Genomic DNA, 13,627 nt, shown 5'->3' on the forward strand with positions numbered 1-13,627 from the left:
GGTTTGCAATAAAACCAAGTAATCATGCTGTCACCCCACATTAGAAAAATGATCAATATGCTTATAATAATAATTTCAGGCTACTTATAGTCTTTCTAAGAGTGTGAGGTTGGAGTTGTTTATGCTTGCCTGTTTTGTTTTATTATAATTCCCTGATATCTAGGTAAGTCATTTGTCCTCACATATTTTGATATCAGTGTTTGGGTGTTTTGTTGTGTGGTGTATGTGTTGTGTGGTGCATAAATTTGTTCGCAAAAGCCGGAGGTTAACTCTGTGTGTATTCTGTCATTCTCCCCCTTAATTTTTTTAAATATTTCTCTATAGTTATTAAAGTATTTGTATAATGTAGGGAGGGGAGTCTGTGCACTGTGTATCTTAAAGTCCTAGTGCTTAGGAATCCAGAAAGGGGACATAAATCCCCTTGAGCTGGAGTTACTAATGATTGTGAACCACCCAATGTGGCTGCTGAGAACTGAACCTGGTTCCTCTAAAAGAACAAGTGTGCTCTCTTAACCCTGGATCCTCCCCCTTATTTCTTTAAGATAGCTGCTATCACAGGACCTGGAGCTCCCTATTCTGGAAAAACTAACTGGCCAGCCAAGCCCAGGCATCTTCGAGTCTCTGCCTCCCGAACAATCCATGCCATCATGCTAACCTTTTCATAGGTGCCAAGGACTAGAACACAGGTTCTCATGCATGTGTGGCAAGCACTTTACCAATTGAGCCTCTCCTGGTTGTTTTGCATTCTTTTGTAGCAGAGTAGACATATAAGGAAGAGATATAAGGAAGAGATAGGTAGAGCCAGAAAATATCAGAAGACTTAGAGAAAGTGCCCTAAAATAAACAAGAGTAGTAGAAGGAACTATGGTTCTTAACAAGAAAGGTTGAAAGAAATAAGACAATCAGAATAAAAAAAATTCCTCATTTATGTTGGTGATTCAAGTGGCATGAACCTTAAGTACCAGAGGAGGAATTTTCCAAGTAGTAACATGCTTTTTCTGAACTTGGGTTTTGAGATGTGGTTCATGAGAGCTGATTAGTTCAGGCTTGCAAGCAATTTGCCCTTGGAAGTCAGAATCATTTCTAAGTTCCCAAAAGAATTTCATCCTTAATTTCCTGAGAAAGAAGTCATTTGCTGGAAAATCTAATGTATTAGAATTGAAGAAGGCAGAAAGTTCTCATTGAGACCTTGCCAATGTTGATGTGTGAATACCTGGGAATATTTTCTTCTGGTTGTTAAAACCTCTTTAAACACCTTGCATTGTGTTGAAGTCTGTGTTGAATGAAAATTGAAGATACTAGAGCATGCTGGAAAACCTACCTCAGTGGATCCCTGGGTAGAATCAAGCGACTGAAGCAGGGAGGGGAAATACCTAAGTAACCTAGTAAGGTTACTGCTCCCTGCCAATGGTGTGTGATTGGAGAAGGGCATGCTGTTTTGAAGTTGATCAAAGGACTTTGCACAAGGGATGACAGCTTAAAAATTCTGATTTAGCCCATAATTCCGTGTGTTTGTGCATCACACTCTCTTTCTGCCATCTTCCCTCGCCATGGTGCGAATGAATGTTCTGGAAGATGCTCTCAAGAGCATCAACAATGCTGAGAAGAGAGGCAAACCCCAGGTTCTCATCAGGCCGTGTTCTAAAGCCATCGTTTAGTTCTTAACTGTGAGGATGAAGCACGACTACACTGGTGAATTTGAGATCCTTGATGGTCAGAGAGCTGGAAAGATTGTTGTGAAAGACCTAGAGAAATGGCAGAACAATTTGCCCCCATCGTGGCAGTTTGGTTTCACTGTGCTGACAACCTCAGCTGGCATCACGGACCATGAAGAGGCAAGATGAAAACATACAGGAGGGAAAATCCTAGGATTCTTTTTTTAAATGTAAAGCATAAATCAAAAGCCTTCATGGACTGTGAAAAACAAAAAATGTCTGATTTATACCCACCAAATAGGCAAATAAGTAGAAGTAAAAGAAAAAATTTGAAACACATACCAAGCAAACAAAATATAAAAAATTAAAGAAACTATGGAGATTGAAATAGCAACTGTAGAAAAAATTGGAAGGTCATAGGACCTCAAAAGAAGCCCACTACTGCCAATTTGTTGAACAGACACATTGTGTAATTGCTCTCTAGGACCTCAAGAGATAGCTCAGCAGTTAAGAGTGTTTGCTGCCCTTACAGACCAGTTCTGAGCCCCCCACATTAGGCAGTTCATGACAATCTGTGACTCTAGCTCCAGGGAATTCTGAGTACACACTGACATGTCGCATGTACACATAATTTTTAAGTCCTTTCTAAATACTTTAGGTTTTTAATCTTTTAAGAAATGTTTGATGTTTTTATGTATTTTCATTAGTCTTTGTCACATCAAGTGACATTATTGACTGCTCTCCCTCTCCTGCTGACAAGGTTTGTCTAGTGACACCTCTTCCTTCTTGTCTTTCCTGTGTTTGGCCCACTGATTTTAAATTTTATTTAGAATTTTTCCCAACAATGGATGGGAAGTTGCTTACTGGAGCAAGTTATTAATGGTTACACTGCAGAAAAAGAATCTCTTCTCTCTCTCTTTCTCTCTCTCTCTCTCTCTCTCTCTCTCTCTCTCTCTCTCTCTCTTTCACACACACACACACACACACACACACACACACACCAGTTGGTTCCTCTCTTGCACTCCTGTCCTATGTATTGGTGCTAATCTGGGCCTCAATCAGAGAAGTTTCCATTTGCTAGGTGACAATGAATGCAAGGACTCATAACTGGTCAAAGTGCAAAGCATATGTGTTTGTCAAATGTTTAGCCCTTTACTAAATCTCAAGACCATTGCGGAAGAGAGGCAGAGAAGCTGTTAAGAGTTGGAGGATGCTGGGTGGGTGAGATGGGGGCTGCTATGAGCTTGAGTCTTCTGGACCAAACATGGTCATTGTACCCATGAAGTCATGGAGCTGTGGTATCTTCATAAGACTTACACAAGTTATCAGTATTCCACCCTGCATGGGGGAAAGGTTTATAAGGTTCTCACCCTCACTGAGGATCTCTTAATAATTAATGGCTGATGGGGGAAAGAGACACTCTCTTCAACAGTGTAACTAATGATAATTTACCCATAATCTAGTAAATACCCATACACCTGAGCTCATGAAATACGTACATACAAACACACAGACACGCACACACATACACACACACACACACACAGAGAGAGAGAGAGAGAGAGAGAGAGAGAGAACAACGATATTGAAAAGAAACATGGGTATTAATTAAATGGGAAAAAGAAAGATTTCAAAAAGAGAGAGAAAGGGTTATGGGGCTGACTGAAGTTGACCAAAATTCTCTATATACTTACATGGAAGCATATGTAAAGGAATTTAAAAAAAAAAGTAGACCATCTCTTTTTCTTAATTTTTATTAGATATTTGCTGTATTTACATTTCAAATATTATCCCCTTTCCTCATTACCCCTCCAAAAATCCCCTATCCCGTCTCCCCTCCCCCTGATCACTAGCCCCACTCCTACTTTCCTGACATGGAATTCCCCTACATTGGGGCATCAAGCCTTCACAGGACCAATAGCCTGGCCTCTCACTGATGCCTAACAAGGCCATCCTCTGCTACATACGCTGCTGGAGCCATGTATCCCTCCATTTGTACTCTTTGTTGGTTTAGTTCCTGGGAGCTCTGGGGGTACAGGTTGGTACATATTATTGTTCCCCCTATGGGACTGCAAACCTGACAAATGGAACCTCATAAAATTGCAAAGCTTCTGTAAGGCAAAAGACACTGTCAACAGGTCAAAACAGCAACCAATAGATTGGGAAAAGATCTTTACATCTGATTGGCTAATATCCAATGTATTCAAAGAATTCAAGAAGTTAGACTCCAGATAAACAAATAAATCTATTAAAAATAAGGTACAGAGCTAAACAAAGAATTCTCAACTGAGGAATACTGGATGGCTGAGAAACACCTAAAGAAATGTTCAACATTCTTAATCATCAGGGAAATACAAATCAAAGCAAGAATCTTAACAGCATGATTGGATTTAGAGACTAACAGAAATAAACAGAGATGACATATCCAAATTATTATCATTATTCTTCTTCATTCCTCTTCTTATTCAAATCCTTCTTTGCTCTCTTTCAAAGGAGGTATAACCTGTGTAAAGTAGAGCACAGTCAATGGAAAGACACGAAAACCCACAATTCAAAGGTGCACAAATTACTTCTGAACTAAGGAAATTCTCCAGGCACAGCCAAATTGGCAAAGGTGGCACAGTGTGTGCTACATGCAAGACGTCAGTTCCCCAGGCTGACAAGTCTCAGTGGAGTGGCAGGAGCTGTGCCTCATTCACAATGTGGACATGACACCAAGTGCAAAAAGTTCACACCTGCTAGTGATGTGATTTTAGTGTATATGGGGGATTTATTAAATCCTACTATCCCCTTATATTTCCTCCAAAGAATTTTGTTTGGTATGCCTGTTCAGCATATAAAAGATACTACTATAAAAACACCTAAAATGTACTTGATTGAATAAAATACATTTATTTTTGGTGAGATACCATTCATATGTTTCTTCATTATTTGTTGGAGTAGTGTACATGTTGCTATGTATGCATGAATATATGGGGGTGTCCATGGAAGCCAGAGAGAGTGGTCAGGTATCTTCCTATATTGCTCTGACCCTTTTTAAGGGACAGAGTCTCTCACTAAACCTTGTTCTCACCAATTGAGTTAGGCTGGCTGACCTATTTCTATCTCCCCCATCACTAGTACTCTAAATACATGCTAGGCCCTTCTTTTTATACAAGAAACAGGGATTTGAACACTTGTCCTCCTGATCATACTGCAAGAACTTTATGAGCCATCTCCTCAAACCCCATGTACTCACTTAAATACCTGAAGGTTGGATATCTAATCCAGACTAGGTTGATAGTGACTTGAGAATACTCCATTGGATGATATCATTAGATGAGTATCGAGGCTTCTGCTGGATTGCATTCAGGACTTAACTTACTATAGGTTATCCCCCATATGGTACCCTAATCTAATGTCAATTAGCATAAAGGATAAAGTAGCCATGAGATCTAGTAGAAGAGCTTTGGACTATGCTTGCCACAGGTCAAGTATGGGGACTCTTATTTGTATTTAAAAGAAATTCTGCAGACTGATGGGGGAGAGAATACATAATTATAATACTGCACTTGCAGCTGAAACTGTAGCTCATTTAGGAGTGTACCTTCCTAGTATGCATGAAACCATGGTTTCAGTTCTGAGCAACATATAAACTGGAAGTCATAATGCACACCTATAATCCACTGGGAAGTGGAGAGAGATGGATCATGAGACCTTGTCTCAAAGAAAAAGAGAAAAAAATTAGGAGCCAGGAAGCTGGCCAAGTGCTAAAGTCTTTGCTGTGTAGGAATGAGGACCTGAGATCAGATCCCCAGCACTTGTGGGAAAGTCAAGTGTTCCAGTGTACACCTGTGACTTCAGCATTGGTGAGGCTAACCTTGTCTACACAGTAAGTTCCAGGACATCCAGGGCTACATGGAGAGACCCTGTATCAAAAACAGCATGTGTTGGGTTTAAAAGCACTCACGAGTACTCATTACCTAAATACAACATTAAAATAATCACATCTATCAGTCTGACTTGACAAGTTTAATTCAAGTAATTTAGCCCAAATGTGTGACACAGAAAGCTCCTTTAGGAGTTAAGTGTGGGAGGAGGTACCTGTGTATATGCAACATTAAGTCTGTACAAGTGTGTGTTTGTGTGTGTATGTGTGTGTGTGTGTGTGTGTGTGTGTGTGTATGTTCATGTGGCTTGGTAGATGATATATGCAGCATTGTGCCTGCACGTGTGTGTGTGTGTGTGTGTGTGTGTGTGTGTGTGCGCGCGCGCGCGCGAGTGTGTGTAAAGCCAGAGACAACCACAGTTATTTCTCAGGCACCATTAACCTTTTTGTTTGAGACAGCGTCTCTCTCTCATTGGCCTGGAATTTTGCTACGTATATTAGACTTGCAGGCCAAAAAGCTCCCGAGGATTGTCCTGTCTTCACCTTCCATCTCACCATCATGCCTGGCTTTTTATGTTTGTTCTGAAGAAATCAAACCCATGTAAGTAAGTGCTTTGTCCACTGAACCATCTCTACTGCCCCAAATGTCAGATAGAAATCAAGATGATTCGAGCTCAAATTCTGCTTGGTTTGCACTCTGATTCTCTGAGCTTCCATCAGTCCAAGTACGCATGAGTGAGATTATGACATTGCCTGAATATGTCGTGTATGATCACAGAGGTTTCTGGTAGATAGTGTAGCATTGTGTGTACAATGGAGGGTGACTCCTAAAACTCCTTTCTTTACCAAGGTGGGAGTGTGGTATGTTTGGCACAATGAAGTGGGCAAGAACTTATTTTCTGATGTTTCTTACAGTATAATTATGACAGTGGGTAAGAGCATGCAGAATTCATACTGCAAAGTTTCCAATTCAACAACAAAAAATGGGCAATAACTAATATTTCCTGTTACGAAGTTGGGCCATATGAAATCACTAATACCCAATTATTTTGGATGGTAAAAAAAAAAATGAATACTCCTGGGAAGCAGAGGCAGGCGGATTTCTGAGTTCGAGGCCAGCCTGGTGTACAGAGTGAGTTCCAGGACAGTCAGGGCTATGAGAAACCCTGTCTCAAAAAAAACAAAATCCAAAAAAACAAAACAAAAAAAAATGAATACTCTAATACACTCTAGTACCAGTTGGGTTTATTGTCTTATCAGTTAAAAAATTAAAAGGCAGGAAAAAGTCTTCAGTGAAACTAGTAACTACAGAGAAATCCCAAACATAGTGGACAGCAGCAAACAGAATCAGCAACTAAAGAAAGGTGCGTATTGGCAGTAAAGAACCACACATATGCATCAGGCACCCAGAGAAAAAGATGCTCTGCTTTGCTGAGAGGACTCAGAAAGCCAAAACCAATCTAGTCTCTTCTCCGGGCCTGGGGTCTTTTAAGTCTTTAAAGGGTTTTCCTCCCCTAATGTAGGATTGGTCAGTTCGAATAAAGAAAGGATGGCTGACTGGCCTACAACTCTGTAAGCCTGTGCTGATCTGAGTCTAGAACTTGCTGAGCTGGTCCATCAGCAGGGGCATGGGAGGGAGCAAACGCCTACAAGGGCTTTGCTGTAAGCTGCTGGGCTTTTGTCTCCAGTCAGGAGGGTGAGGAAGGGGACCATCATGGAAGTTTATTGCCTTTATTGTCTAACCACAGCCCCTATCTCTGTCTGCCTACCAGAAAGTCTGTCTAACTCTCAGTCTCTCAACTCCATCTAATTCCAATACAATTTAATCTTGAAATCCCAGTATGATGCAAACAGTGAATTTTCTCCCTCAAATTACCCAGGTCTTTTTTTTTTATAAGATACCTTTCAAAATACATTTTTTTTTCCTTTTAATGAAAATCTCAAAGATGTCACCTGAAGTCCTGCTGGGATCATCTCTAAGTGGTGGATTGGATAAGAATGGGAGCAGCAGCTGGGAGTTTTGATGGAAAACTCCTGGAAGAAAATGAGCTGGAAGGAGGTTATACCTTCTGTTACTATTATCGGCAGTCCTTTTAGAGCAGAGCCTGTCCCCTTGATTTTAGCAGTGACCAGAAATGCTCCTAATCAGGTGTTAATGTAGCTCACAGACTCCTCTGGGTGCTTAAACAGTCACAGACCCTCTGTGTTTGCTAATGGATGACTCTGCGTTTCCTTCCTTCACAGCCATCATATAAGCGAGAACCAGTCATGGAGAGCATAAAAATAACGAATGGTCTTAACCACGCTGTTAGTACTATGTTACCAACCAGATGAGGTATCAATCTAAGCTAATTACAATTTCATATTCACGTTTTGTCTAATAGTTAAAAGGATGAATGGATCTTTCGGACTCTGATTATATCTCTACACCCATGTTTTTAATTCTCATGGGAGCATGTCTCCATAGACATCCCGCCCCACTCTCTCTGGGGCGGTCTAAGTGCAAGAATGAAGGCAGAAGCTAGGTTTACCAGAAACAACTCCTCATCTAAAAGAAGAAAAAATGGGGAAAGCACATTAAAAACTTTTCTGTCAAGCCCTGTGGCCTGAGTTCCATCCCTGACTATGTAAATGGTATAAAAAGAAAGCCAACTCCTGTATGTTCTCCTCCGAACTTGACATGCACATCATATGTGCATCATGTATGCATATACATGTGATAATATTAAGCCCGTATAGAGAGTTTACTATAAAAGGAAAGGTCCTCTTGAGAATGAGACTGCGGTAGTGAGCTGAAGAAAGAAGCCCAAAGTGTGGCCTCAAGAGGCTCCAGAAGTAACAGGGCTGGCAGAAGTGAAGATATCCTACAGAGAGACTTTGTCTCTTTAGACCCCACTATCAGACTATTGAAACAATGGACCCCAAAGAAATGGTAATTCCCCCCAGGAATCTTAGGCTGGGAGAAAAAAATGTCCCAACCATTACAGCTCAGTAGGGTTCAGGGGCTAGAGATAAGCACTTGGGAAATGCTGAGCGCATTTGCTATTGTGGGAATGGGCTATCTCTGGGTGGGTGAGGATGGGCTATCTGTAAAACCAGTATAGCCAAAAACTTGGAGAGGAAAGGGACTATTTGGTTTACAGTTCTAAACTGCAGAGTCTAGCTTGGACATGGTGGCCCAAGCCTTTAATCCCAGCACTTAGAAGGCAGAGTCTGGAGGCAGGGTCACCCTGATCTATAGTAGTGAGCTACAGGCCAGCTAGGACAATGCAGAGAGACTGTATAATCAACAACAACAATAATAATAATATTTATTTATTTATTTTTATGTTGCTTTATCATAGCCATAGAAACTAAGAAAAGCAGCATGGATTAAGCAGGGTGATCAGAAAATGAACTGTCCTCTCACAAGGCTTCATAGAGAAAGCTTACCCATCCATAAGATTGAAAAATCCTAGAGGAAGATTAAGGATTCAATGTAATAAGTTGGAAAAGAACATATTCCATTAGAAACCAAAGACAGCCACCTTTCAGAAACAGAAACATCTGAAGTATGGAGTTGAGAATGAGGGAAGAGTCTTGAATTTCAGAACAATTCATTTTCAAGCCTTTTATAAGTGGGAAGGAGGGAAGACCTGTTTGAAGTGCCTTCCCTGGTAAGAACAGAGATAACTTAAAAAAAAAAACAATACAAAAATCACTCTTTTTATTTATTTTTTTAAATTATGTGTGTATGTCTGTGTGTGTGTAGATATGTGTAAATGAGTGTGGGTACCCTCAGAGGCCAGAGGTGTTGGGTCTGGAGTGGGTTACAGGCAGTTAGCTATAAGCTGCCTGATTGGGGGGAGGGGGGACAGGGAATCAGACTCAGGTCTTCTGGAAAAGCAGCACATGTTTTTCATCACTAAGCTATGTCTCCAGCCTCCAAACACCTTATTCTAATTAAGACACAATCTAAAAAAAATAACACAACTAGTTTAAGGAAGCCATGCAAATACATGTCCAGTCCCAAATTCTATCTATCTCAGTGAGCTGATAGAAGAAATGTGGAGTCTCACTTAGACTTTTACGTTTCCATTATTATGTCTTTATTCACTTATCCACCCCAGAGGGAGAAGGGCTATGATGGAGACATTTAGCTGCATATCCTCTCTCTCTACTCATGTGTTCTCTACTTTCTGTCCTTCCTCATTGACTAGTGTCTCCCTCTTGGGCTCCTTCCTAATTTTATACTATGCACACACTTACTCATGATGATATCTTAGTAACTGGGTATGAAATTACTTAAAAATGTAGTCACAAGAGAAATAACCCTCAGATGTATCATAGAGAAGATTAGAATGCACAACTAGAATAAAAAGAAGATTCCCACAGACCCAGTCCAAGTCAAAGATTGGTCCTTCCCTGTAATCAGCTGCTGGGCAGGGGTAGCTCAGTTGGCAAGTGTTTGCTTTGTAAGAACATGGATCTCAGTATCATCTCCAGCTTTCATATAAATGTCAGGTATAGCAGTGTGCATTTGTAATCCCAGCACTTGAGAGGCAAATCTAAGGGGATCCCTGGGACTCACTGCTTAGACAATCTAGCCTAACTGATAAGATCCAAGTCAATGAGGGAGAGAGATAGCATGTCTAAGGATCACGACTTTGATCATCCTTGAGCATACACACACACACACACACACACACACACACACACACACACACAGTGAACTATTTATCAATTAATATTTAAAAACTGAGCTAGTCAGGTTAGTTGAAGTAATTTTCTTCGCCTATCCTGTTTTTTCCACATTTTCCTCGAGAATTGACTGAGGATAACTTAGCCAGTCAGAATCGATGCTTCAAGCTTGGGGAGATATCTGTTGTGGAAGGAACTGGATTACTGCTCAGAAACTCACCTGGAAGTTAATAATGGGAACACCATTGCTCGATAGTAACTGTTACTTTCCTGACAATGTCCCTGAAGCACTGTTAAATGTAACACTTATGGCCCCTTATCTGCAATTTACCTCTGTAAAAGGTCATCTGCAAGCACGGGCCTTAAAGAAGCTACCACTGAACCTGCCTGTAAAACCTTATAGAGCCAGGCATTGCAATATAAGGTCTGTTCCAAACCAGTCAACTTATCCATGCCTGTTTGATATACAACAGCAGAGGCTGGGGGGTCAGTAGAGCATTTGCTGTGCAAGCATGAGGACCTTGGCTCAATCCCAGAACCCAGCTTAAGAAATGAGCATGGTAGTGCACACTTCTGATCCCAGTGCAGGGGAGACAGAGACAACCAGTTACCCACAATAAGGGGAAAGTACCAGTTAAAAGGGAGAGTGACTGTCTCAAATGATAAGATAGGAGCTGAATTTGCCTCATTGGTTATGTGGTGAAGTATCCACCAGAAAAACTTATTCAGACATAGGCTCATGGTAAGCGGAAGTCTTTATGAGCCAGCTGACAACTAACTACATGGGGTATTTGGGATCCCGGAGCAATCCAGAGCCTTTCGCTGGGTGGGCATTTAAGCACAAGAACCGTTTCTTAGGTTGACACACCTCAGCAAGAGCAGTTAGCCTGAGGCAGAACTGCAGAAGCAAAAAGCAAGGTTATTCCATTTAGAGACTGTCCAAGACTATGGACTTTGATGGATTAGGACTCTGTTCTCATTTTGGCAACCATTGCTGTCTATGTGATGAGGTTTAAGGCATCAGTTGTGCTAAGGTCTGCAGGCCTGCTATATTCCACACTGGTTCTATGGCCATGCATCAAATCATGTATTCATCTCCCTAGCAAGAGTACATAGCTAAGTACACAGTTGAGCAAGCACTGTCCTATATTGAGAGCTAGGAGCAAAAGGATCAATGGTCCAGCCATGGTCATAAGAAGAGTAGTTAGCCATGGAGATCAGGAGAACAAAGATCTGTACAAGTTGTTAGATTCTTGATATCTCCCTTTTTCTTTCCTGAAGATTATGGTTTGGTTTGGTTTTGTTTTGTTTTGTTTTATTTTGTTTTGTTCAAAACAAGAATTCTTTGTGTATCTCTGGCTGTCCTGGAACTCTCTCTGTGGACCAGACTGGCCTTGAACTCTGAGTTCTGCCTGCTTCTACCTCCAGAGTGCTAAAATTAAAGGTGTAGGCCCTGGCTCTGAAGGTTATTTTTGACTATGGCTATTTTTTCCAATTATCCATGACTGATTGGCACAGAAGCAACCTCCTCGTCTCATAAACAGGAAATTCAATCCTCTTTGATTCTAGAAAACAACCTCAACAAAGGAATCTAACTGGGCTTCCAGACAACAGAGTTCCTTAACATTTTATCCCCCATAACGAGGGATGAAGTTTCAAGTGCAGTGAAGCTCAGGATGATGCCCCACCAACAGGGGAATGAGAATGAGGACGGCTTGCTACACATCGTGAGGCCCAGAATCTACATTTACATTGGCCCTGTGCTCTTCTCCATTATAGATGAACATTTGTAGTATAGCACACACAAGGACACAAAGGAGTGGGTTGTCCTCCAGTGCAAACAATTCAGAAGATGCACACTTGCTTAAGCAGTCAGTGCAAGCAAGACAGGTAGCCTCTGGGGCCTGGAACACACTGGCTGTCAATTCTGGAACTAACCTGCTGTTTGTCACTACAGGAATCTGCATAGGGAGTACAATAGAGAGGGTATCTTAGTGACATTAAACAGGCACGCTTTTATGGGCAACCTTAAGTTGGTACCATTTATAGTTGGCGGAACTGGAAAGGGAGCTTATTGTTTGACTAGCTCCAATCCCAACATAAACATAGTAGTGCTTGGGGTCCAGGCACAGCCAGCAAACCTGACTCACGGCCAGTTGAGAGTGGTTAAGCAAATGATATACCCTTTCTAGCAACCTGAACACTGAAGGGCAGACTTCTATTGCCTTCTGAACCTTTTTAACAAAGGAATTCCTGGGAAAATTGTTGTTTGGAAACTTGCCACCTTAAGGGGCTCACATTCTCGAGGTACCAGTATGAGTCTATTTGGATTGATGGGCTGGATAATTCTAAGCTCAGCTTTCTTTTGAATAATGAATTTGCTGCTTGGGTCTAGATCATTCAGATATAATCTGGCTGGTTTCCCCATAATGATCTTCAGCTCCCTGCCAGGCCCCAATCTTTATGCTATGGGATTGCATTGCCTGTGACCACAGGTAGGTGATGACATTTCCGTTCTAGGACAAGGAAGGAATCAGTGTGCCACCAAGAGGACTCAGTTTCACAATGGTATTTGCATGGCTTCTGGCATAGAGCTCACAGCTGGACAGGCATAGTTACTGAATAGATTGGAACCCCTGTTTTGTCACTAGTGGGTCCACAGTCCCAGGGGCATGCTCCTCCCCAGGAGTGAATGAGCCATCTTCCCAGTAGCCTCTGGATGCTGTATTTTTCAGAAATCCACCCAGAAGGTGGGTTGGGTCTCAGTGGATCCATATTCAAAGCCTGGCTTATGGGCGCATGTGAACTTTTCCATGGGGAGACAAAACAGGACAACCATTATTACAGGGTTATTAGTCTTATTTTTAGGGGATCGATGGCTCTGGTGACAGCCCACCGTTATCTTATGTAATTTCCTTTAGCTGGATGTGGTAGGCCTACTGAGACACTGGTGACTATCACTTCAGTAGGGGTGAGGGTCATAGGCTATGGGCCTTTTCACACTGGCTCTGGGCTTTAGGTAGGATCCTCTCTAACCTTGTAAGACTGCCAGGCTGGAACCTATGGGCAGCTCAGACAAAGGCAAGGGTGCCACCTCTCAACCATTTGATGACTAGTACTCGGGGTCTGTTGCAGATCTACAAGGATTTGAGAAGGGAAGAATAATTTTGCCATATAAATGTCTCAATATGGGGTGCATCTGGCCCATATGACAGCCACGGGTAGGAGGTTGGTCTAATTTTCACCAGTCTCAAGGACATATTTAGTTAACTTTTTCTTTCTGTTTATTTATCCTTGTTACCTGCCCTGAACTTTGGAGCCTCTAGGCACAATGTTGTTTTTAATTAACATTTAAGACCTTTTCCAAATTTAGGAAAACTTTGACCATGAAAACTGTACCATTTTGAAAGAGAGGTAACCCAAA

At 41.5% G+C, this 13,627-nt stretch overlaps 1 pseudogene; it reads left to right on the forward strand.

The window, feature by feature from the left end:
- The first annotated feature begins 1,544 nt into the window (after positions 1-1,544).
- LOC127697791 (40S ribosomal protein S15a-like) lies at positions 1,545-1,883 on the forward strand (annotated as a pseudogene).
- Positions 1,884-13,627: the final 11,744 nt, after the last annotated feature.

Source organism: Apodemus sylvaticus, chromosome 12 (assembly GCF_947179515.1).
Source record: "Apodemus sylvaticus chromosome 12, mApoSyl1.1, whole genome shotgun sequence".
NCBI classification, from domain to species: Eukaryota; Metazoa; Chordata; class Mammalia; order Rodentia; family Muridae; genus Apodemus; species Apodemus sylvaticus.